This window comes from Oncorhynchus mykiss, chromosome 25 (genome assembly GCF_013265735.2).
Source record: "Oncorhynchus mykiss isolate Arlee chromosome 25, USDA_OmykA_1.1, whole genome shotgun sequence".
NCBI classification, from domain to species: Eukaryota; Metazoa; Chordata; class Actinopteri; order Salmoniformes; family Salmonidae; genus Oncorhynchus; species Oncorhynchus mykiss.
In genome coordinates this window covers 6,166,291-6,189,808 of record NC_048589.1, presented here as the reverse complement: position 1 = coordinate 6,189,808, position 23,518 = coordinate 6,166,291, and the positions used below count along the sequence as shown (strand labels likewise).

The 23,518-nt window shown below is 54.8% G+C and overlaps 1 protein-coding gene across 3 annotated transcripts in view; it reads left to right on the top strand.

The window, feature by feature from the left end:
• The window catches only part of cnksr1 (connector enhancer of kinase suppressor of Ras 1), a 128,276-nt gene that overhangs the window by 6,264 nt on the left and 98,494 nt on the right, over positions 1 to 23,518 (top strand). The window lies entirely within an intron of this gene.

Here is a 23,518-nt window from a genome sequence, read left to right as displayed (position 1 = left end):
CTATATTAATCTCCCATTACAGCTCCACTGCTTTCCAGGTGGTAATGGCTATTTGTGGAAGGAGGAGATTGGCAATAAAGTCCTGAACCCTCCCAAATCTGCCATTGACATCCATGCATTGAGGTTTCTTAAGTTAAGATTCAGCCTAGAAAGGCCATTTGCCATAGGGGATACTACTATACATTCTTTTTGGGTTTCTATAGTAGGCCAGGGCTGATGGTGACCATTTTTGTGTCTTTTTTTTGTTGTTGCGCTGATGGTGACTTTTTTTTCGTAAGTTGTAATCACTAATCTTGACATACTGCTCACCCGGGTACCAGGCCCTAATCCCCAACACTCGGAGGTGGAAAAGACGACGATATAGCTGGCGACGTGGGGAACCCTGATGAAACTATGGCGGCGAGTGAGTAAACCGCCTTTGCCCTCTGTTCTGTTGGCAAATGTACAATCCCTGGGGAACAAACTAGACAAACTCCGTTTGAGACTATCCTATCAATGGACCTGAAAAACTGTAATATCCTATGATTTACAGAGTCGTGGCTGGACGAGGACACAGTTAAAAATACATCTAGACTGGTTTTTCTCTGTATCGGGCAGGATAGAGCGGCAGCGTCTCGTAAACCTACATGTTTCAAGCAGACCACCAATTTAAAAGCAATGCTACCAAATACTAACAGTGTATGTAAATTACATTAAGTATCCATGTGAGGCCGTTTGTTAGGTAAAGCCAAGGTTGTATTCATTATGGAACACCGTAGCTAAACGCTTTACACTGGAAAACGAAAACAAGCTCTTAACGAACACAACCTTGGCTTTACCTAACAAACGGCCTCGTATGGATGTTCAATGTAATTGGACAATTTTAGGTAGTACCTCCCCCCAGTTTGGACAGTTTTCGTACACTTCGTGCCTACTGAACACCATTCTTCCAAGTATGGCATACAGTGGGGTATTTACAGCGGTACAGCACCATTTTCATTTGGGCAAAAGAAACAGACCTGTAGCAGAAGCAGAAACACTACTCTGGGCCTGTACCAGAACAAATAAGCAAATGGTTTTATTTATTCTTACAAGTACTCCTCTGACATTCACCAACTATTTCTAGATTACACCAGAGAGTTGAGTTAAGTTCATGTTCCCTCTGGTGATTTAATATCCTTTCATTATTCTCTCACTTTGTTTGCAGTGAAGTGTGTGTGTGTGTGTGTGTGTGTGTAAGCGAGCGCTGTGTGTGTGTGTAAGCGAGCGCTGTGTGTGTGTGTGTGTGTGTGTGTGTGTGTGTGTGTGAGCGAGCGCTGTGTGTGTAAGCGAGCGCTGTGTGTGTAAGCGAGCGCTGTGTGTGTAAGCGAGCGCTGTGTGTGTAAGCGAGCGCTGTGTGTGTAAGCGAGCGCTGTGTGTGTTTGTGTGTGTGTAAGCGAGCGCTGTGTGTGTGTGTGTGTGTGTGTGTGTAAGCGAGCGCTGTGTGTGTGTGTGTGTAAGCGAGCGCTGTGTGTGTGTGTGTGTAAGCGAGCGCTGTGTGTGTGTGTGTGTAAGCGAGCGCTGTGTGTGTGTGTGTGTGTGTGTAAGCGAGCGCTGTGTGTGTGTGTGTGTGTGTAAGCGAGCGCTGTGTGTGTGTGTGTGTGTAAGCGAGCGCTGTGTGTGTGTGTGTGTGTGTAAGCGAGCGCTGTGTGTGTGTAAGCGAGCGCTGTGTGTGTGTGTGTGTAAGCGAGCGCTGTGTGTGTGTGTGTGTGTGTGTGTGTGTAAGCGAGCGCTGTGTGTGTGTGTGTGTAAGCGAGCGCTGTGTGTGTAAGCGAGCGCTGTGTGTGTAAGCGAGCGCTGTGTGTGTAAGCGAGCGCTGTGTGTGTAAGCGAGCGCTGTGTGTGTGTGTGTAAGCGAGCGCTGTGTGTGTGTGTGTGTAAGCGAGCGCTGTGTGTGTGTGTGTGTAAGCGAGCGCTGTGTGTGTGTGTAAGCGAGCGCTGTGTGTGTGTGTGTGTGTAAGCGAGCGCTGTGTGTGTGTGTGTAAGCGAGCGCTGTGTGTGTGTGTGTGTGTGTAAGCGAGCGCTGTGTGTGTGTGTGTGTGTGTGTGTGTAAGCGAGCGCTGTGTGTGTGTAAGCGAGCGCTGTGTGTGTGTAAGCGAGCGCTGTGTGTGTGTGTGTGTGTAAGCGAGCGCTCTGTGTGTGTGTGTGTGAGCGAGCGCTCTGTGTGTGTGTGTAAGCGAGCGCTCTGTGTGTGTGTGTGTGAGCGAGCGCTCTGTGTGTGTGTGTGTGTGTGTGTAAGCGAGCGCTGTGTGTGTGTGTGTGTGTGAGTAAGCGAGCGCTGTGTGTGTGAGTAAGCGAGCGCTGTGTGTGTGTGTAAGCGAGCGCTGTGTGTGTGTGTAAGCGAGCGCTGTGTGTGTGTGTAAGCGAGCGCTGTGTGTGTGTGTAAGCGAGCGCTGTGTGTGTGTGTGTGTAAGCGAGCGCTGTGTGTGTGTGTGTGTGTGTGTGTAAGCGAGCGCTGTGTGTGTGTGTGTGTAAGCGAGCGCTGTGTGTGTGTCTGTGTGTGTAAGCGAGCGCTGTGTGTGTGTCTGTGTAAGCGAGCGCTGTGTATGTGTAAGCGAGCGCTGTGTGTGTGTGTGTGTGAGCGAGCGCTGTGTGTGTGTGAGCGAGCGCTGTGTGTGTGTGAGCGAGCGCTGTGTGTGTGTAAGCGAGCGCTGTGTGTGTGTAAGCGAGCGCTGTGTGTGTGTAAGCGAGCGCTGTGTGTGTGTGTGTGTAAGCGAGCGCTGTGTGTGTGTGTGTGTAAGCGAGCGCTGTGTGTGTGTGTGTGTGTGTGTAAGCGAGCGCTGTGTGTGTAAGCGAGCGCTGTGTGTGTAAGCGAGCGCTGTGTGTGTAAGCGAGCGCTGTGTGTGTGTGTGTGTGTGTAAGCGAGCGCTGTGTGTGTGTGTGTGTGTGTAAGCGAGCGCTGTGTGTGTGTGTGTAAGCGAGCGCTGTGTGTGTGTGTGTAAGCGAGCGCTGTGTGTGTGTGTGAGCGAACGCTCTGTGTGTGTATGTGAGCGAGCGCTCTGTGTGTGTGTGTGAGTAAGCGAGCGCTGTGTGTGTGTAAGCGAGCGCTGTGTGTGTGTAAGCGAGCGCTGTGTGTGTGTGTGTGTGTGTGTGTAAGCGAGCGCTGTGTGTGTGTGTGTAAGCGAGCGCTGTGTGTGTGTGTGTGTAAGCGAGCGCTGTGTGTGTGTGTGTGTGTAAGCGAGCGCTGTGTGTGTGTGTGTGTGTGTGTGTGAGTAAGCGAGCGCTGTGTGTGTGTGTGAGCGAGCGCTCTGTGTGTGTGTGTGTGTGTGTGTGTGTGTGTGTGAGTAAGCGAGCGCTGTGTGTGTGTAAGCGAGCGCTGTGTGTGTGTAAGCGAGCGCTGTGTGTGTGTAAGCGAGCGCTGTGTGTGTGTAAGCGAGCGCTGTGTGTGTGTGTGTGTGTGTGTGTAAGCGAGCGCTGTGTGTGTGTAAGCGAGCGCTGTGTGTGTGTGTGTGTGTGTAAGCGAGCGCTGTGTGTGTGTGTGTGTGTAAGCGAGCGCTGTGTGTGTGTGTAAGCGAGCGCTGTGTGTGTGTGTTTGTAAGCGAGCGCTGTGTGTGTGTGTGTAAGCGAGCGCTGTGTGTGTGTCTGTGTAAGCGAGCGCTGTGTGTGTGTGTGTGTGTAAGCGAGCGCTGTGTCTGTGTAAGCGAGCGCTGTGTCTGTCTGTGTGTGAGCGAGCGCTGTCTTTGTGTGTGTGTGTGTGTGTGAGCGAGCGCTGTCTGTGTGTGTGTGTAAGCGAGCGCTGTGTCTGTGTAAGCGAGCGCTGTGTCTGTCTGTGTGTGAGCGAGCGCTGTCTTTGTGTGTGTGTGTGTGTGTGAGCGAGCGCTGTCTGTGTGTGTGTGTGTGTGAGCGAGCGCTGTGTGTGAGAGCGAGCGCTGTGTGTGAGAGCGAGCGCTGTGTGTGTGAGCGAGCGCTGTGTGTGTGAGCGAGCGCTGTGTGTGTGAGCGAGCGCTGTGTGTGTGAGCGAGCGCTGTGTGTGTGAGCGAGCGCTGTGTGTGTGTGTGTGTGTGTGTGTGTGTGAGCGAGCGCTGTGTGTGTGTGAGCGAGCGCTGTGTGTGTGTGTGAGCGAGCGCTGTGTGTGTGAGCGAGCGCTGTGTGTGTGTGTGAGCGAGCGCTGTGTGTGTGTGTGTGTGTGTGTAAGCGAGCGCTGTGTGTGTGTGTGTGTAAGCGAGCGCTGTGTGTGTGTGTGTGTGTAAGCGAGCGCTGTGTGTGTGTAAGCGAGCGCTGTGTGTGTAAGCGAGCGCTGTGTGTGTGTAAGCGAGCGCTGTGTCTGTGTGTGTGTGTGTGTAAGCGAGCGCTGTGTCTGTGTGTGTAAGCGAGCGCTGTGTCTGTGTGTGTGTGTGTAAGCGAGCGCTGTGTGTGTGTGTGTGTGAGCGAGCGCTGTGTGTGTGTGTGAGCGAGCGCTGTGTGTGTGAGCGAGCGCTCTGTGTGTGTGTTTGAGCGAGCGCTCTGTGTGTGTGAGCGAGCGCTGTGTGTGTGTGTGTGTGTGTGTGTGTGTGTAAGCGAGCGCTGTGTGTGTGTAAGCGAGCGCTGTGTGTGTGTAAGCGAGCGCTGTGTGTGTGTAAGCGATCGCTGTGTGTGTGTGTGTGCGAGCGCTTTGTGTGTGTGTGTGAGCGAGCGCTCTGTGTGTGTGTGTGTGTGTGTGTGTGAGCGAGCGCTGTGTGTGTGTGTGTGTGTGAGCGCTGTGTGTGAGCGAGCGCTGTGTGTGTGAGCGAGCGCTGTGTCTGTGTGTGTAAGCGAGCGCTGTGTGTGTGAGCGAGCGCTGTGTCTGTGTGTGTAAGCGAGTGCTGTGTGTGTGTAAGCGAGTGCTGTGTGTGTGTAAGTGAGCGCTGTGTGTGTGTAAGCGAGCGCTGTGTGTGTAAGCGAGCGCTGTGTGTGTGTGTAAGCGAGCGCTGTGTGTGTGTAAGCGAGCGCTGTGTGTGTGTAAGCGAGCGCTGTGTGTGTGTAAGCGAGCGCTGTGTGTGTGTAAGCGAGCGCTGTGTGTGTGTGTGTGTGTGTAAGCGAGCGCTGTGTGTGTGTGTGTGTGTAAGCGAGCGCTCTGTGTGTGTGTGTGTGAGCGAGCGCTCTGTGTGTGTGTGTGTGTAAGCGAGCGCTGTGTGTGTGTGTGAGTGTGTGAGTAAGCGAGCGCTGTGTGTGTGTAAGCGAGCGCTGTGTGTGTGTAAGCGAGCGCTGTGTGTGTGTAAGCGAGCGCTGTGTGTGTGTAAGCGAGCGCTGTGTGTGTGTAAGCGAGCGCTGTGTGTGTGTGTGTAAGCGAGCGCTGTGTGTGTGTGTGTGTGTAAGCGAGCGCTGTGTGTGTGTGTGTGTAAGCGAGCGCTGTGTGTGTGTGTGTGTAAGCGAGCGCTGTGTGTGTGTGTGTAAGCGAGCGCTGTGTGTGTGTGTAAGCGAGCGCTGTGTGTGTGTCTGTGTAAGCGAGCGCTGTGTGTGTGTCTGTGTAAGCGAGCGCTGTGTGTGTGTCTGTGTAAGCGAGCGCTGTGTCTGTGTGTGTGTAAGCGAGCGCTGTGTCTGTCTGTGTGTGAGCGAGCGCTGTCTGTGTGTGTGTGTGTGTGTGTGAGCGAGCGCTGTCTTTGTGTGTGTGTGTGAGCGAGCGCTGTCTTTGTGTGTGTGTGTGAGCGAGCGCTGTCTGTGTGTGTGTGTGTGTGAGCGAGCGCTGTGTGTGTGAGCGAGCGCTGTGTGTGTGAGCGAGCGCTGTGTGTGTGAGCGAGCGCTGTGTGTGTGAGCGAGCGCTGTGTGTGTGTGTGTGTGTGTGTGAGCGAGCGCTGTGTGTGTGAGCGAGCGCTGTGTGTGTGTGAGCGAGCGCTGTGTGTGTGAGCGAGCGCTCTGTGTGTGTGTGTGTAAGCGAGCGCTGTGTGTGTGTGTGTAAGCGAGCGCTGTGTGTGTGTGTGTGTGTAAGCGAGCGCTGTGTGTGTGTGTGTGTGTGTGTAAGCGAGCGCTGTGTGTGTAAGCGAGCGCTGTGTGTGTGTGTAAGCGAGCGCTGTGTGTGTGTGTAAGCGAGCGCTGTGTGTGTGTAAGCGAGCGCTGTGTGTGTGTAAGCGAGCGCTGTGTGTGTGTAAGCGAGCGCTGTGTGTGTGTAAGCGAGCGCTGTGTGTGTGTAAGCGAGCGCTGTGTGTGTGTAAGCGAGCGCTGTGTGTGTGTAAGCGAGCGCTGTGTAAGCGAGCGCTGTGTGTGTGTGTGTAAGCGAGCGCTGTGTGTGTGTGTAAGCGAGCGCTGTGTGTGTGTGTAAGCGAGCGCTGTGTGTGTGTAAGCGAGCGCTGTGTGTGTGTCTGTGTAAGCGAGCGCTGTGTGTCTGTGTAAGCGAGCGCTGTGTCTGTCTGTGTGTGAGCGAGCGCTGTCTGTGTGTGTGTGTGTGTGAGCGAGCGCTGTCTTTGTGTGTGTGTGTGAGCGAGCGCTGTGTGTGAGAGCGAGCGCTGTGTGTGTGTTTGTAAGCGAGCGCTGTGTGTGTGTGTAAGCGAGCGCTGTGTGTGTGTGTGTGTAAGCGAGCGCTGTGTGTGTGTAAGCGAGCGCTGTGTGTGTGTAAGCGAGCGCTGTGTGTGTGTAAGCGAGCGCTGTGTGTGTGTAAGCGAGCGCTGTGTAAGCGAGCGCTGTGTGTGTGTGTGTAAGCGAGCGCTGTGTGTGTGTGTAAGCGAGCGCTGTGTGTGTGTGTAAGCGAGCGCTGTGTGTGTGTAAGCGAGCGCTGTGTGTGTGTCTGTGTAAGCGAGCGCTGTGTGTCTGTGTAAGCGAGCGCTGTGTCTGTCTGTGTGTGAGCGAGCGCTGTCTGTGTGTGTGTGTGTGTGAGCGAGCGCTGTCTTTGTGTGTGTGTGTGAGCGAGCGCTGTGTGTGAGAGCGAGCGCTGTGTGTGTGTTTGTAAGCGAGCGCTGTGTGTGTGTGTAAGCGAGCGCTGTGTGTGTGTGTGTGTAAGCGAGCGCTGTGTGTGTGTAAGCGAGCGCTGTGTGTGTGTAAGCGAGCGCTGTGTGTGTGTAAGCGAGCGCTGTGTGTGTGTAAGCGAGCGCTGTGTCTGTGTAAGCGAGCGCTGTGTGTGTGTAAGCGAGCGCTGTGTCTGTGTGTGTGTAAGCGAGCGCTGTGTCTGTGTGTGTAAGCGAGCGCTGTGTGTGTGTGTGAGCGAGCGCTGTGTGTGTGTGTGAGCGAGCGCTGTGTGTGTGAGCGAGCGCTGTGTGTGTGTGTGTGTGTGAGCGAGCGCTGTGTGTGTGTGTGAGCGAGCGCTGTGTGTGTGAGCGAGCGCTGTGTGTGTGTGTGTGAGCGAGCGCTGTGTGTGTGTGTGTGTAAGCGAGCGCTGTGTGTGTGTGTGTAAGCGAGCGCTGTGTGTGTGTGTGTGTGTGTGTGTGTAAGCGAGCGCTGTGTGTGTGTAAGCGAGCGCTGTGTGTGTGTGTGTGTAAGCGAGCGCTGTGTGTGTGTAAGCGAGCGCTGTGTGTGTGTAAGCGAGCGCTGTGTGTGTGTAAGCGAGCGCTGTGTGTGTGTAAGCGAGCGCTGTGTGTGTGTAAGCGAGCGCTGTGTGTGTGTGTGTGTAAGCGAGCGCTGTGTGTGTGTGTGTGTAAGCGAGCGCTGTGTGTGTGTGTGAGCACTGTGTGTGTGTGAGCACTGTGTGTGTGTGAGCACTGTGTGTGTAAGCGAGCGCTGTGTGTGTGTGTAAGCGAGCGCTGTGTGTGTGTGTGTAAGCGAGCGCTGTGTGTGTAAGTGAGCGCTGTGTGTGTGTGTGTAAGCGAGCGCTTTGTGTGTGTGTAAGCGAGCGCTGTGTGTGTGTGTGTGTGTGTAAGCGAGCGCTGTGTGTGTGTGTGTAAGCGAGAGCTGTGTGTGTGTGTGTAAGCGAGCGCTGTGTGTGTGTGTGTGTAAGCGAGCGCTGTGTGTTTGTGTGTGTGTGTGTGTGCGAGCGCTGTGTGTGTGTGCGAGCGCTGTGTGTGTGTAAGCGAGCGCTGTGTGTGTGTAAGCGAGCGCTGTGTGTGTGTGTAAGCGCTGTGTGTGTAAGCGCTGTGTGTGTAAGCGAGCGCTGTGTGTGTGTAAGCGAGCGCTGTGTGTGTGTAAGCGAGCGCTGTGTCTGTGTAAGCGAGCGCTGTGTCTGTGTAAGCGAGCGCTTTGTCTGTGTAAGCGAGCGCTGTGTGTGTGTCAGCGAGCGCTGTGTGTGTGTGTAAGCGAGCGCTGTGTCTGTGTAAGCGAGCTCTGTGTGTGTGTGTGTAAGCAAGCGCTCTGTGTGTGTGTGTGTAAGCGAGCGCTGTGTGTGTGTGTGTGTAAGCGAGCGCTCTGTGTGTGTGTGTAAGCGAGCGCTATGTTTGTGTGTGAGCACTGTGTGTGTGTGTGAGCACTGTGTGTGTGAGCACTGTGTGTGTAAGCGAGCGCTGTGTGTGTAAGCGAGCGCTGTGTGTGTGTGTGTGTGTGTAAGCGAGCGCTGTGTGTGTGTGTGTGTGTGTGTAAGCGAGCGCTGTGTGTGTGTGTGTGTCAGCGAGCGCTATGTGTGTGTGTGAGCACTGTGTGTGTGTGAGCACTGTGTGTGTAAGCGAGCGCTGTGTATGTAAGCGAGCGCTCTGTGTGTGTGTGTGTGTGTAAGCGAGCGCTGTGTGTGTGTGTAAGCGAGCGCTGTGTGTGTGAGCGAGCGCTGTGTGTGTGTGAGCGAGCGCTGTGTGTGTGTAAGCGAGCGCTGTGTGTGTGTAAGCGAGCGCTGTGTGTGTGTGTGTAAGCGAGCGCTGTGTGTGTGTGTGAGCACTGTGTGTGTGTGAGCACTGTGTGTGTAAGCGAGCGCTGTGTGTGTGTGTGTGTGTGTGTGTGTGTAAGCGAGCGCTGTGTGTGTGTGTGTGTGTAAGCGAGCGCTGTGTGTGTGTGTAAGCGAGCGCTGTGTGTGTAAGTGAGCGCTGTGTGTGTGTGTGTGTGTAAGCGAGCGCTGTGTGTGTGTAAGCGAGCGCTGTGTGTGTGTGTGTGTGTAATCGAGCGGTGTGTGTGTGTGTGTGTGTGTGTGTGTAAGCGAGCGCTGTGTGTGTAAGCGAGCGCTGTGTGTGTGTGTGTGCTTTGTGCGAGCGCTGTGTGTGTGTGCGAGCGCTGTGTGTGTAAGCGAGCGCTGTGTGTGTGTAAGCGAGCGCTGTGTGTGTAAGCGAGCGCTGTGCCTGTGTGTGTGTGTGTGCTTTGTGCGAGCGCTGTGTGTGTGTGCGAGCGCTGTGTGTGTAAGCGAGCGCTGTGTGTGTGTAAGCGAGCGCTGTGTTTGTAAGCGAGCGCTGTGCCTGTGTGTGTGTAAGCGAGCGCTGTCTGTGTGTGTGTGTATGCGAGCGCTGTGTCTGTCTGTGTGTGTAAGCGAGCTGTGTCTGTCTGTGTGTGTGTGTTAGCGAGCTCTGTATCTGTGTAAGCGAGCGCTGTGTCTGTGTAAGCGGGCGCTGTGTCTGTGTAAGCGAGCGCTGTGTCTGTGTAAGCGAGCGCTGTGTCTGTGTAAGCGAGCGCTGTGTGTGTGTAAGCGAGCCCTCGGTGTGTGTGTGTGTGTGTGTAAGTGAGCGCTGTGTGTGTGTGTGTGTGTGTGTAAGCGAGCGCTGTGTGTGTAAGCTAGCGCTGTGTGTGTAAGCGAGCCCTCGGTGTGTGTGTGTGTGTGTAAGCGAGCGCTCGGTGTGTGTGTGTGTGTAAGCAAGCGCTGTGTGTAAGTGAGCGCTATGTGTGTGTGTGTAAGCGAGTGCTGTGTGTGTAAGCGAGCGCTGTGTGTGTGTGTGTGTGTGTGTGTGTGTGTGTGTAAGCGAGCTCGCTGTGTGTGTGTGTGTGTAAGCGAGCTCGCTGTGTGTGTGTGTGTGTAAGCGAGCTCGCTGTGTGTGTGTGTGTGTAAGCGAGCGCTGTTTGTGTGTGTGTAAGCTAGCGCTGTGTGTGTAAGCTAGCGCTGTGTGTGTGTAAGCTAGCGCTGTGTGTGTAAGCGAGTGCTGTGTGTGTGAGCACTGTGTGTGTGTGTGTGTAAGTGATCGCTGTGTGTGTGTGTAAGCGAGCGCTGTGTGTGTGTGTGTAAGCGAGCGCTGTGTGTGTGTGTGTGTAAGCGAGCGCTGTGTGTGTAAGCGAGCACTGTGTGTGTAAGCGAGCGCTGTGTGTGTGTGTAAGCGAGCGCTCTGTGTGTGTGTGTGTGTGTAAGCGAGCGCTGTGTGTGTAAGCGAGCGCTGTGTGTGTGTGTGTGTGTGTGTGTAAGCGAGCGCTGTGTGTGTGTGTGTGTGTAAGCGAGCGCTGTGTGTGTGTGTGTGTGTGTAAGCGAGCGCTGTGTGTGTGTAAGCGAGCGCTGTGTGTGTGTAAGCGAGCGCTGTGTGTGTGTTTGTAAGCGAGCGCTGTGTGTGTGTGTGTGTGTGTAAGCGAGCGCTGTGTCTGTGTAAGCGAGCGCTGTGTCTGTGTAAGCGAGCGCTGTGTCTGTGTAAGCGAGCCCTCGGTGTGTGTGTGTGTGTGTGTGTAAGTGAGCGCTGTGTGTGTGTGTAAGCGAGCGCTGTGTGTGTGTGTGTGTAAGCGAGCGCTGTGTGTGTAAGCGAGCGCTGTGTGTGTAAGCGAGCCCTCGGTGTGTGTGTGTAAGTGAGCGCTGTGTGTGTGTAAGCAAGTGCTGTGTGTGTGTGTAAGCGAGCGCTGTGTGTGTGTGTGTGTGTGTGTGTAAGCGAGCTCGCTGTGTGTGTGTTTGTGTAAGCGAGCTCGCTGTGTGTGTATGTAAGCGAGCGCTGTGTGTGTGTGTGTGTGTGTAAGCTAGCGCTGTGTCTGTCTGTGTGTGTAAGCGAGCTGTGTCTGTCTGTGTGTGTGTGTTAGCGAGCTCTGTATCTGTGTAAGCGAGCGCTGTGTCTGTGTAAGCGGGCGCTGTGTCTGTGTAAGCGAGCGCTGTGTCTGTGTAAGCGAGCGCTGTGTCTGTGTAAGCGAGCGCTGTGTGTGTGTAAGCGAGCCCTCGGTGTGTGTGTGTGTAAGTGAGCGCTGTGTGTGTGTGTAAGCGAGCGCTGTGTGTGTAAGCGAGCGCTGTGTGTGTAAGCGAGCCCTCGGTGTGTGTGTGTAAGCAAGCGCTGTGTGTAAGTGAGCGCTATGTGTGTGTGTAAGCGAGTGCTGTGTGTGTGTGTAAGCGAGCGCTGTGTGTGTGTGTGTAAGCGAGCTCGCTGTGTGTGTGTGTATGTAAGCGAGCGCTGTGTGTGTGTAAGCTAGCGCTGTGTGTGTGTGTGTAAGCGAGCGCTCTGTGTGTGTGAGCACTGTGTGTAAGCGAGCTCGCTGTGTGTGTGTGTAAGCGAGCGCTGTGTGTGTGTGTATGTAAGCGAGCGCTGTTTGTGTGTGTGTAAGCGAGCGCTGTTTGTGTGTGTGTAAGCTAGCGCTGTGTGTGTGTGTGTAAGTTAGCGCTGTGTGTGTGTGTGTAAGCGAGCGCTGTGTGTGTAAGCGAGCGCTGTGTGTGTGTGTAAGCGAGCGCTGTGTGTGTAAGTGAGCGCTGTGTGTGTGTGTAAGCGAGCGCTGTGTGTGTGTGTGTGTAAGCGAGCGCTGTGTGTGTGTGTGTAAGCAAGCGCTGTGTGTGTAAGCGAGCGCTGTGTGTGTGTGTAAGCGAGCGCTGTGTGTGTGTAAGCGAGCGCTGTGTGTGTGTAAGCGAGCGCTGTGTGTGTGTTTGTAAGCGAGCGCTGTGTGTGTGTGTAAGCGAGCGCTGTGTCTGTGTAAGCGAGCGCTGTGTCTGTGTAAGCGAGCGCTGTGTCTGTGTAAGCGAGCGCTGTGTCTGTGTAAGCGAGCCCTCGGTGAGCGCTGTGTGTGTGTGTGTAAGTGAGCGCTGTGTGTGTGTGTAAGCGAGCGCTGTGTGTGTGTGTGTGTAAGCGAGCGCTGTGTGTGTAAGCGAGCGCTGTGTGTGTAAGCGAGCCCTCGGTGTGTGTGTGTAAGCAAGCGCTGTGTGTAAGTGAGCGCTGTGTGTGTGTGTAAGCAAGTGCTGTGTGTGTGTAAGCGAGCGCTGTGTGTGTGTGTGTGTGTGTGTGTAAGCGAGCTCGCTGTGTGTGTGTTTGTGTAAGCGAAATCGCTGTGTGTGTGTGTGTATGTAAGCGAGCGCTGTGTGTGTGTGTGTGTGTAAGCTAGCGCTGTGTCTGTCTGTGTGTGTAAGCGAGCTGTGTCTGTCTGTGTGTGTGTGTTAGCGAGCTCTGTATCTGTGTAAGCGAGCGCTGTGTCTGTGTAAGCGGGCGCTGTGTCTGTGTAAGCGAGCGCTGTGTCTGTGTAAGCGAGCGCTGTGTCTGTGTAAGCGAGCGCTGTGTCTGTGTAAGCGAGCGCTGTGTCTGTGTAAGTGAGCGCTGTGTGTGTGTAAGCGAGCCCTCGGTGTGTGTGTGTGTAAGTGAGCGCTGTGTGTGTGTGTAAGCGAGCGCTGTGTGTGTAAGCGAGCGCTGTGTGTGTAAGCGAGCGCTGTGTGTGTAAGCGAGCCCTCGGTGTGTGTGTGTAAGCAAGCGCTGTGTGTAAGTGAGCGCTATGTGTGTGTGTAAGCGAGTGCTGTGTGTGTGTGTAAGCGAGCGCTGTGTGTGTGTGTGTAAGCGAGCTCGCTGTGTGTGTGTGTATGTAAGCGAGCGCTGTGTGTGTGTAAGCTAGCGCTGTGTGTGTGTGTGTAAGCGAGCGCTCTGTGTGTGTGAGCACTGTGTGTAAGCGAGCTCGCTGTGTGTGTGTGTGTAAGCGAGCGCTGTGTGTGTGTGTATGTAAGCGAGCGCTGTGTGTGTAAGCGAGCGCTGTTTGTGTGTGTGTAAGCTAGCGCTGTGTGTGTGTGTGTAAGCTAGCGCTGTGTGTGTGTGTGTAAGCGAGCGCTGTGTGTGTGTGTGTAAGCGAGCGCTGTGTGTGTAAGTGAGCGCTGTGTGTGTGTGTGTAAGCGAGCGCTGTGTGTGTGTGTGTAAGCGAGCGCTGTGTGTGTGTGTGTAAGCAAGCGCTGTGTGTGTAAGCGAGCGCTGTGTGTGTGTGTGTGTAAGCGAGCGCTGTGTGTGTGTGTGTGTGTGTAAGCGAGCGCTGTGTGTGTGTGTAAGCGAGCGCTGTGTGTGTGTGTAAGCGAGCGCTGTGTGTGTGTGTGTGTGTAAGCGAGCGCTGTGTGTGTGTGTGTGTGTGTGCTTTGTGCGAGCGCTGTGTGTGTGTGCGAGTGCTGTGTGTGTAAGCGAGCGCTGTGTGTGTGTAAGCGAGCGCTGTGTGTGTAAGCGAGCGCTGTGCCTGTGTGTGTGTAAGCGAGCGCTGTCTGTGTGTGTGTGTATGCGAGCGCTGTGTCTGTCTGTGTGTGTAAGCGAGCTGTGTCTGTCTGTGTGTCTGTAAGCGAGCGCTGTGTCTGTGTAAGCGAGCCCTCGGTGTGTGTGTGTGTGTGTGTAAGTGAGCGCTGTGTGTGTGTGTAAGCGAGCGCTGTGTGTGTGTGTGTGTAAGCGAGCGCTGTGTGTGTAAGCGAGCGCTGTGTGTGTAAGCGTGCGCTGTGTGTGTAAGCGAGCCCTCGGTGTGTGTGTGTAAGCAAGCGCTGTGTGTAAGTGAGCGCTGTGTGTGTGTGTAAGCAAGTGCTGTGTGTGTGTGTAAGCGAGCGCTGTGTGTGTGTGTGTGTGTGTGTGTAAGCGAGCTCGCTGTGTGTGTGTTTGTGTAAGCGAGCTCGCTGTGTGTGTGTGTGTATGTAAGCGAGCGCTGTGTGTGTGTGTGTGTGTGTGTGTAAGCTAGCGCTGTGTCTGTCTGTGTGTGTAAGCGAGCTGTGTCTGTCTGTGTGTGTGTGTGTTAGCGAGCTCTGTATCTGTGTAAGCGAGCGCTGTGTCTGTGTAAGCGGGCGCTGTGTCTGTGTAAGCGAGCGCTGTGTCTGTGTAAGCGAGCGCTGTGTCTGTGTAAGCGAGCGCTGTGTCTGTGTAAGCGAGCGCTGTGTGTGTGTAAGCGAGCCCTCGGTGTGTGTGTGTGTAAGTGAGCGCTGTGTGTGTGTGTAAGCGAGCGCTGTGTGTGTAAGCGAGCGCTGTGTGTGTAAGCGAGCGCTGTGTGTGTAAGCAAGCCCTCGGTGTGTGTGTGTAAGCAAGCGCTGTGTGTAAGTGAGCGCTATGTGTGTGTGTAAGCGAGTGCTGTGTGTGTGTGTGTAAGCGAGCGCTGTGTGTGTGTGTGTAAGCGAGCTCGCTGTGTGTGTGTGTATGTAAGCGAGCTCGCTGTGTGTGTGTGTATGTAAGCGAGCGCTGTGTGTGTGTGTGTGTAAGCTAGCGCTGTGTGTGTGTGTGTAAGCGAGCGCTCTGTGTGTGTGAGCACTGTGTGTAAGCGAGCTCGCTGTGTGTGTGTGTAAGCGAGCGCTGTGTGTGTGTGTATGTAAGCGAGCGCTGTTTGTGTGTGTGTAAGCGAGCGCTGTTTGTGTGTGTGTAAGCTAGCGCTGTGTGTGTGTAAGCGAGCGCTGTGTGTGTGTGTGTGTAAGCGAGCGCTGTGTGTGTGTGTGTGTGTAAGCGAGCGCTGTGTGTGTAAGTGAGCGCTGTGTGTGTGTGTAAGCGAGCGCTGTGTGTGTGTGTGTGTAAGCGAGCGCTGTGTGTGTGTGTGTGTGTAAGCGAGCGCTGTGTGTGTGTGTAAGCGAGCGCTGTGTGTGTGTGTGTAAGCGAGCGCTGTGTGTGTGTGTAAGCGAGCGCTGTGTGTGTGTGTGTGTGTAAGCGAGCGCTGTGTGTGTGTGTAAGCGAGCGCTGTGTGTGTGTGTGTGTGTGTGTGCTTTGTGCGAGCGCTGTGTGTGTGTGCGAGTGCTGTGTGTGTAAGCGAGCGCTGTGTGTGTGTAAGCGAGCGCTGTGTGTGTAAGCGAGCGCTGTGTGTGTAAGCGAGCGCTGTGCCTGTGTGTGTGTAAGCGAGCGCTGTCTGTGTGTGTGTGTATGCGAGCGCTGTGTCTGTCTGTGTGTGTAAGCGAGCTGTGTCTGTCTGTGTGTGTGTGTTAGCGAGCGCTGTGTCTGTGTAAGCGAGCGCTGTGTCTGTGTAAGCGGGCGCTGTGTCTGTGTAAGCGAGCGCTGTGTCTGTGTAAGCGAGCGCTGTGTCTGTGTAAGCGAGCGCTGTGTCTGTGTAAGCGAGCGCTGTGTGTGTGTAAGCGAGCCCTCAGTGTGTGTGTGTGTGTGTGTAAGTGAGCGCTGTGTGTGTGTGTAAGCGAGCGCTGTGTGTGTGTGTGTAAGCGAGCGCTGTGTGTGTAAGCGAGCGCTGTGTGTGTGTGTGTAAGCGAGCGCTGTGTGTGTAAGCGAGCGCTGTGTGTGTAAGCTAGCGCTGTGTGTGTAAGCGAGCCCTCGGTGTGTGTGTGTAAGCAAGCGCTGTGTGTAAGTGAGCGCTATGTGTGTGTGTAAGCGAGTGCTGTGTGTGTGTGTAAGCGAGCGCTGTGTGTGTGTGTGTGTGTGTGTGTAAGCGAGCTCGCTGTGTGTGTGTTTGTGTAAGCGAGCTCGCTGTGTGTGTGTGTATGTAAGCGAGCGCTGTGTGTGTGTGTGTAAGCTAGCGCTGTGTGTGTGTAAGCGAGCGCTCTGTGTGTGTGAGCACTGTGTGTAAGTGAGCGCTGTGTGTGTGTGTAAGCGAGCTCGCTGTGTGTGTGTGTGTGTGTAAGCGAGCGCTGTGTGTGTGTGTATGTAAGCGAGCGCTGTTTGTGTGTGTGTGTAAGCTAGCGCTGTGTGTGTGTGTAAGCTAGCGCTGTGTGTGTGTGTAAGCTAGCGCTGTGTGTGTGTAAGCGAGTGCTGTGTGTGTGTGAGCACTGTGTGTGTGTGTAAGCGAGCTCGCTGTGTGTGTGTGTGTGTGTGTGTAAGTGAGCGCTGTGTGTGTGTGTGTGTGTGTAAGCGAGCGCTGTGTGTGTGTGTGTAAGCGAGCGCTGTGTGTGAGTGTGTGTGTGTGTGTGTGTGTAAGCGAGCGCTGTGTGTGTGTGAGTGTGTGTAAGCGAGCGCTGTGTGTGTGTGTGTGTGTGTAAGCGAGCGCTGTGTGTGTTTAAGCAAGTGCTGTGTGTGTGTGTGTAAGCAAGCACTGTGTGTGTGAGCGAGCGCTGTGTGTGTGTGTGAGCGAGCGCTCTGTGTGTAAGCGAGCTCTGTTTGTGGGTAAGCGAGCGCTCTGTGTGTGTGTGGGTAAGCGAGCGCTCTGTGTGTGTGTGTGTAAGCGAGCACTCTGTGTGTGTGTGTGTGTGTAAGCGAGCACTCTGTGTGTGTGTGTGTGTAAGCGAGCGCTCTGTGTGTGTAAGCGAGCTCTCTGTGTGTGTGTGTGTGTGTAAGCGAGCGCTGTGTGTGTGTGTGTAAGCGAGCGCTGTGTGTGTAAGCGAGCGCTGTGTGTGTGAGTGTAAGCGAGCGCTGTGTGTGTGTAAGCGAGCGCTGTGTGTGTGTGTGTGTGTAAGCGAGCGCTGTGTGTGTGTAAGCGAGCGCTGTGTGTGTGTGTGTGTAAGCGAGCGCTGTGTGTGTGTGTAAGCGAGCGCTGTGTGTGTGTAAGCGAGCGCTGTGTGTGTGTGTGTGTGTGTGTGTAAGCGAGCGCTGTGTGTGTGTAAGCGAGCGCTGTGTGTGTGTGTGTGCGCTGTGTGTGTGTGAGCCAGCGCTGTGTGTGTGTGTGAGCGAGCGCTGTGTGTGTGTGTGTGTGTGTGTGTGTGTGTGTGTATGTGTGTAAGCGAGCGCTGTGTGTGTGTGTGTGAGCGAGCGCTCTGTGTGTAAGCGAGCTCTGTTTGTGGGTAAGCGAGCGCTCTGTGTGTGTGTAAGCGAGCTCTCTGTGTGTGTGTGTGAGTTTGTGTGTGAGCGAGCGCTGTGTGTGTGTGTGAGCGAGCGCTGTGTGTGTGTGAGCGAGCGCTCTGTGTGCAAGCGAGCTCTCTGTGTGTGTGTAAGCTAGCGCTGTGTGTGTGTAAGCTAGCGCTGTGTGTGTGTGTAAGCGAGCGCTGTGTGTGGGTAAGCGAGCGCTCTGTCTGTGTGTAAGCGAGCGCTCTGTGTGTGTGTAAGCGAGCGCTCTGTGTGTGTGTAAGCGAGCTCTCTGTGTGTGTGTGTGTAAGCGAGCGCTGTGTGTGTGTAAGCGAGCGCTCGGTGTGTGTGTGTAAGCGAGCGCTGTGTGTAAGTGAGCGCTGTGTGTGTTTGTAAGCGAGCGCTGTGTGTTTGTAAGCGAGCGCTGTGTGTGTGTGTAAGCGAGCTCGCTGTGTGTGTGTGTGTGTAAGCGAGCGCTGTGTGTGTGTGTGTAAGCGAGCGCTGTGTGTGTGTGTGTGTGTGTGTGTGTGTAAGCTAGCGCTGTGTGTGTGTGTGTGTGTGTGTAAGTGAGCGCTCTGTGTGTGTGTAAGCGAGTGCTATGTGTGTGAGCACTGTGTGTGTGTGTGTGTAAGCGAGCGCTCTGTGTGTGTAAGCGAGCGCTCACTCGGTGTGTGTGTGTGTAAGCGAGCGCTGTGTGTAAGCGAGCGCTGTGTGTGTGTGTGTGTGTGTGTAAGCGAGCTCTCTGTGTGTGTGTGTGTAAGCTAGCGCTGTGTGTGTGTAAGCGAGTGCTGTGTGTGTGTGAGCGCTGTGTGTGTGTGTAAGTGAGCGCACACACAAACAGCGCTCTCAAAGTAAGCGAGCTCTCTGTGTGTGTGTGTTGTGTGTGTGTGTGTGTGTGTGTAAGCGAGCGCTGTGTGTGTGTGTGTGTGTAAGCGAGCGCTGTGTGTGTGAGTGTAAGCGAGCGCTGTGTGTGTGTGTGTGTGTGTGTGTGTGTGTGTGTGTAAGCGAGCGCTGTGTGTGTGTAAGCGAGCGCTGTGTGTGTGTGTGTGTGTGTGTGTGTGTAAGCGAGCGCTGTGTGTGTGTAAGCGAGCGCTGTGTGTGTGTAAGCGAGCGCTGTGTGTGTGTGTGTGCGCTGTGTGTGTGTGAGCGAGCGCTGTGTGTGTGTGTGTGTGTGTGTGTAAGCGAGCGCTGTGTGTGTGTGTGTGAGCGAGCGCTCTGTGTGTAAGCGAGCTCTGTTTGTGGGTAAGCGAGCGCTCTGTGTGTGTGTGTAAACGAGCGCTCTGTGTGTGTGTAAGCGAGCGCTCTGTGTGTGTGTAAGCGAGCTCTCTGTGTGTGTGTGTGTGTTTGTGTGTGAGCGAGCGCTGTGTGTGTGTGTGAGCGAGCGCTCTGTGTGCAAGCGAGCTCTCTGTGTGTGTAAGCTAGCGCTGTGTGTGTGTAAGCTAGCGCTGTGTGTGTGTAAGCGAGCGCTGTGTGTGGGTAAGCGAGCGCTCTGTCTGTGTGTAAGCGAGCGCTCTGTGTGTGTGTAAGCGAGCTCTCTGTGTGTGTGTGTGTGTAAGCTAGCGCTGTGTGTGTGTAAGCGAGCGCTGTGTGTGTGTAAGCGAGCACTCGGTGTGTGTGTGTAAGCGAGCGCTGTGTGTAAGTGAGCGCTGTGTGTGTGTGTTTGTAAGCGAGCGCTGTGTGTTTGTAAGCGAGCGCTGTGTGTGTGTGTAAGCGAGCTCGCTGTGTGTGTGTGTGTGTAAGCGAGCGCTGTGTGTGTGTGTGTGTAAGCGAGCGCTGTGTGTGTGTGTGTGTGTGTGTGTGTGTGTAAGCTAGCGCTGTGTGTGTGTGTGTAAGTGAGCGCTCTGTGTGTGTGTGTAAGTGAGTGCTGTGTGTGTGAGCACTGTGTGTGTGTGTGTGTGTGTGTGTAAGCGAGCGCTGTGTGTGTGTGTAAGCGAGCGCTCTGTGTGTGTAAGCAAGCGCTCACTCGGTGTGTGTGTGTGTGTGTAAGCGAGCACTGTGTGTAAGCGAGCGCTGTGTGTGTGTGTGTAAGCGAGCTCTCTGTGTGTGTGTGTGTGTGTAAGCGAGCGCTGTGTGTATAAGCGAGCGCTGTGTGTGTGCGTGTGTAAGCGAGCGCTGTGTGTGTGTGTGTGTAAGCGAGCGCTGTGTGTAAGCGAGCGCTGTGTGTGTGTGTGTAATCGAGCGCTGTGTGTGTGTAAGCGAGCGCTGTGTGTGTGTGTGTAAGCGAGCGCTGTGTGTGTGTGTGTGTAAGCGAGCGCTCTGTGTGTGTAAGCGAGCGCTGTGCGTGTGTGTAAGCGAGCGCTGTGTGTGTGTGTGTAAGCGAGAGCTGTGTGTGTGTGTGTGTAAGCGAGCGCTGTGTGTGTGTGTGTGTGTGTGTGTGTAAGCGAGCGCTGTGTGTGTGTGTGTGTGTAAGCGAGCGCTGTGTGTGTGTGTGTGTGCAAGCGAGCTCTCTGTGTGTGTGTAAGCTAGCGCTGTGTGTGTGTAAGCGAGCGCTGTGTGTGGGTAAGCGAGCGCTCTGTCTGTGTGTAAGCGAGCGCTCTGTGTGTGTGTAAGCGAGCTCTCTGTGTGTGTGTGTGTGTGTAAGCGAGCGCTGTGTGTGTGTAAGCGAGCGCTCGGTGTGTGTGTTTGTAAGCGAGCGCTGTGTGTTTGTAAGCGAGCGCTGTGTGTGTGTGTAAGCGAGCTCGCTGTGTGTGTGTGTGTGTAAGCGAGCGCTGTGTGTAAGTGAGCGCTGTGTGTGTGTGTTTGTAAGCGAGCGCTGTGTGTTTGTAAGCGAGCGCTGTGTGTGTGTGTAAGCGAGCTCGCTGTGTGTGTGTGTGTGTAAGCGAGCGCTGTGTGTGTGTGTGTAAGCGAGCGCTGTGTGTGTGTGTGTGTGTGTGTGTAAGCTAGCGCTGTGTGTGTGTGTAAGTGAGCGCTCTGTGTGTGTGTGTAAGCGAGCGCTCTGTGTGTGTAAGCGAGCGCTCACTCGGTGTGTGTGTGTGTGTGTGTAAGCGAGCGCTGTGTGTGTGTGTAAGCGAGCGCTCTGTGTGTGTAAGCGAGCGCTCACTCGGTGTGTGTGTGTGTGTGTAAGCGAGCGCTGTGTGTAAGCGAGCGCTGTGTGTGTGTGTAAGCGAGCTCTCTGTGTGTGTGTGTGTGTAAGCTAGCGCTGTGTGTGTGTAAGCGAGTGCTGTGTGTGTGTGAGCGCTGTGTGTGTGTGTGTGTGTAAGTGAGCGCTGTGTGTGTGTGTAAGCGAGCGCTGTGTGTGTGTGTGTAAGCGAGCGCTGTGTGTGAGTGTGTGTGTGTGTGTGTGTAAGCGAGCGCTGTGTGTGTGTGATTGTGTGTAAGCGAGCGCTGTGTGTGTGTGTGTGTGTAAGCGAGCGCTGTGTGTGTTTAAGCAAGTGCTGTGTGTGTGTGTGTAAGCGAGCGCTGTGTGTGTGTGAGCGAGCGCTCTGTGTGTAAGCGAGCTCTGTTTGTGGGTAAGCGAGCGCTCTGTGTGTGTGTGTGTAAACGAGCGCTCTGTGTGTGTGTAAGCGAGCGCTCTGTGTGTGTGTGTGTGTTTGTGTGTGAGCGAGCGCTGTGTGTGTGTGTGTGAGCGAGCGCTGTGTGTGAGCGAGCGCTCTGTGTGCAAGCGAGCTCTCTGTGTGTGTAAGCTAGCGCTGTGTGTGTGTAAGCTAGCGCTGTGTGTGTGTAAGCGAGCGCTGTGTGTGGGTAAGCGAGCGCTCTGTCTGTGTGTAAGCGAGCGCTCTGTGTGTGTGTAAGCGAGCGCTCTGTGTGTGTGTGTGTGTAAGCTAGCGCTGTGTGTGTGTAAGCGAGCGCTGTGTGTGTGTAAGCGAGCGCTCGGTGTGTGTGTGTAAGCGAGCGCTGTGTGTAAGTGAGCGCTGTGTGTGTGTGTTTGTAAGCGAGCGCTGTGTGTTTGTAAGCGAGCGCTGTGTGTGTGTGTAAGCGAGCTCGCTGTGTGTGTGTGTGTGTAAGCGAGCGCTGTGTGTGTGTGTGTAAGCGAGCGCTGTGTGTGTGTGTGTGTGTGTGTGTAAGCTAGCGCTGTGTGTGTGTGTGTGTAAGTGAGCGCTCTGTGTGTGTGTGTAAGCGAGTGCTGTGTGTGTGAGCACTGTGTGTGTGTGTGTGTGTGTGTAAGCGAGCGCTGTGTGTGTGTGTAAGCGAGCGCTCTGTGTGTGTAAGCAAGCGCTCACTCGGTGTGTGTGTGTGTGTGTAAGCGAGCACTGTGTGTAAGCGAGCGCTGTGTGTGTGTGTGTGTGTAAGCGAGCTCTCTGTGTGTGTGTGTGTGTGTAAGCGAGCGCTGTGTGTATAAGCGAGCGCTGTGTGTGTGCGTGTGTAAGCGAGCGCTGTGTGTGTGTGTGTGTGTAAGCGAGCGCTGTGTGTGTGTAAGCGAGCGCTGTGTGTGTGTGTGTAATCGAGCGCTGTGTGTGTGTAAGCGAGCGCTGTGTGTGTGTGTGTAAGCGAGCGCTGTGTGTGTGTGTGTGTGTAAGCGAGCGCTCTGTGTGTGTAAGCGAGCGCTGTGCGTGTGTGTAAGCGAGCGCTGTGTGTGTGTGTGTAAGCGAGAGCTGTGTGTGTGTGTGTAAGCGAGCGCTGTGTGTGTGTGTGTGTGTGTGTGTGTAAGCGAGCGCTGTGTGTGTGTGTGTGTAAGCGAGCGCTGTGTGTGTGCGTGTGTGTGTGTGCAAGCGAGCTCTCTGTGTGTGTGTAAGCTAGCGCTGTGTGTGTGTAAGCGAGCGCTGTGTGTGGGTAAGCGAGCGCTCTGTCTGTGTGTAAGCGAGCGCTCTGTGTGTTTGTAAGCGAGCTCTCTGTGTGTGTGTGTGTGTGTAAGCGAGCGCTGTGTGTGTGTAAGCGAGCGCTCGGTGTGTGTGTTTGTAAGCGAGCGCTGTGTGTTTGTAAGCGAGCGCTGTGTGTGTGTGTAAGCGAGCTCGCTGTGTGTGTGTGTGTAAGCGAGCGCTGTGTGTAAGTGAGCGCTGTGTGTGTGTGTTTGTAAGCGAGCGCTGTGTGTTTGTAAGCGAGCGCTGTGTGTGTGTGTAAGCGAGCTCGCTGTGTGTGTGTGTGTGTAAGCGAGCGCTGTGTGTGTGTGTGTAAGCGAGCGCTGTGTGTGTGTGTGTGTGTGTGTGTGTGTGTGTGTGTGTGTAAGCTAGCGCTGTGTGTGTGTGTGTAAGTGAGCGCTCTGTGTGTGTGTGTAAGCGAGCGCTCTGTGTGTGTAAGCGAGCGCTCACTCGGTGTGTGTGTGTGTGTGTAAGCGAGCGCTGTGTGTGTGTAAGCGAGCGCTGTGTGTGTAAGCGAGCGCTGTGTGTGTGTGTGTAATCGAGCGCTGTGTGTGTGTAAGCGAGCGCTGTGTGTGTGTGTGTGTGTGTAAGCGAGCGCTCTGTGTGTGTAAGCGAGCGCTGTGCGTGTGTGTAAGCGAGCCCTGTGTGTGTGTGTGTGTAAGCGAGAGCTGTGTGTGTGTGTGTAAGCGAGCGCTGTGTGTGTGTGTGTGTGTGTGTGTGTGTGTGTGTAAGCGAGCGCTGTGTGTGTGTGTGTGTGTAAGCGAGCGCTGTGTGTGTGTGTGTGTGTGTGTAAGCGAGCGCTGTGTGTGTGTGTGAGCACTGTGTGTGTGTGTGAGCACTGTGTGTGTGAGCACTGTGTGTGTAAGTGAGCGATGTGTGTGTAAGCGAGCGCTGTGTGTGTGTGTGTGTGTGTGTAAGCGAGCGCTGTGTGTGTGTGTGTGTGTAAGCGAGCGCTGTGTGTGTGTGTGTGTAAGCGAGCGCTGTGTGTGTGTGTGTGTGTAAGCGAGCGCTGTGTGTGTGTGTGTGTGTGTGTGAGCGAGCGCTGTGTGTGTGTGAGCGAGCTCTGTGTGTGTGTAAGCGAGCGCTGTGTGTGTGTGTGTGTAATCGAGCGCTGTGTGTGTGTGAGCGCTGTGTGTGTGTGAGCGCTGTGTGTGTGTGAGCACTGTGTGTGTGTGTGTGAGCACTGTGTGTGTGAGCACTGTGTGTGTAAGCGAGCGCTGTGTGTGTGTGTGTGTGTGTGTTTGTGTGTGTGTAAGCGAGCGCTGTGTGTGTGTGTGTGTGTGTGTAAGCGAGCGCTGTGTGTGTAAGTGAGCGCTGTGTGTGTGTGTTTGTAAGCGAGCGCTGTGTGTTTGTAAGCGAGCGCTGTGTGTGTGTGTAAGCGAGCTCGCTGTGTGTGTGTGTGTGTAAGCGAGCGCTGTGTGTGTGTGTGTAAGCGAGCGCTGTGTGTGTGTGTGTGTGTGTAAGCTAGCACTGTGTGTGTGTGTGTGTGTAAGTGAGCGCTCTGTGTGTGTGTGTAAGCGAGTGCTGTGTGTGTGAGCACTGTGTGTGTGTGTGTGTGTGTAAGCGAGCGCTGTGTGTGTGTGTAAGCGAGCGCTCTGTGTGTGTAAGCAAGCGCTCACTCGGTGTGTGTGTGTGTGTGTAAGCGAGCACTGTGTGTAAGCGAGCGCTGTGTGTGTGTGTGTGTGTGTGTGTGTGTGTGTGTGTGTAAGCGAGCTCTCTGTGTGTGTGTGTGTAAGCGAGCGCTGTGTGTATAAGCGAGCGCTGTGTGTGTGCGTGTGTAAGCGAGCGCTGTGTGTGTGTGTGTGTAAGCGAGCGCTGTGTGTGTAAGCGAGCGCTGTGTGTGTGTGTGTAATCGAGCGCTGTGTGTGTGTAAGCGAGCGCTGTGTGTGTGTAAGCGAGCGCTGTGTGTGTGTGTGTGTAAGCGAGCGCTCTGTGTGTGTAAGCGAGCGCTGTGCGTGTGTGTAAGCGAGCGCTGTGTGTGTGTAAGCGAGAGCTGTGTGTGTGTGTGTAAGCGAGCGCTGTGTGTGTGTGTGTGTGTGTGTAAGCGAGCGCTGTGTGTGTGTGTGTGTGTAAGCGAGCGCTGTGTGTGTGTGTGTGTAAGCGAGCGCTGTGTGTGTGTGTAAGCGAGCTGTGTGTGTGTGTGTGTGTGTGTGTGAGCGAGCGCTGTGTGTGTGTGAGCGAGCTCTGTGTGTGTGTAAGCGAGCGCTGTGTGTGTGTGTGTGTGTGTGTGTAA